This window comes from Octopus bimaculoides, chromosome 7, assembly GCF_001194135.2.
Source record: "Octopus bimaculoides isolate UCB-OBI-ISO-001 chromosome 7, ASM119413v2, whole genome shotgun sequence".
Taxonomy (NCBI): Eukaryota; Metazoa; Mollusca; class Cephalopoda; order Octopoda; family Octopodidae; genus Octopus; species Octopus bimaculoides.
Window position 1 is genome coordinate 32238395 of NC_068987.1, and position 266 is coordinate 32238660.

The following is a 266-nucleotide window of genomic DNA, read 5'->3' on the forward strand; positions in this document are numbered from 1 at the left end:
TATATATATATATATATATATATACAAACGTACAGACATACATATATACATACGCACACACATACATACATGCATACACACATGCATATATGCATGCATGCATACATGCATACACGCATACATACATACATGTGTATGCGCATACGCACTGGCCAACTCACATGCTCACAAACAAACAAAAAGAACGCAGCTTGACTGATGGACAGATTCAACAATTATTGAAAAGGTTGCAAGACGCAACGAAAATTTTAGTAAAATAAATAAGT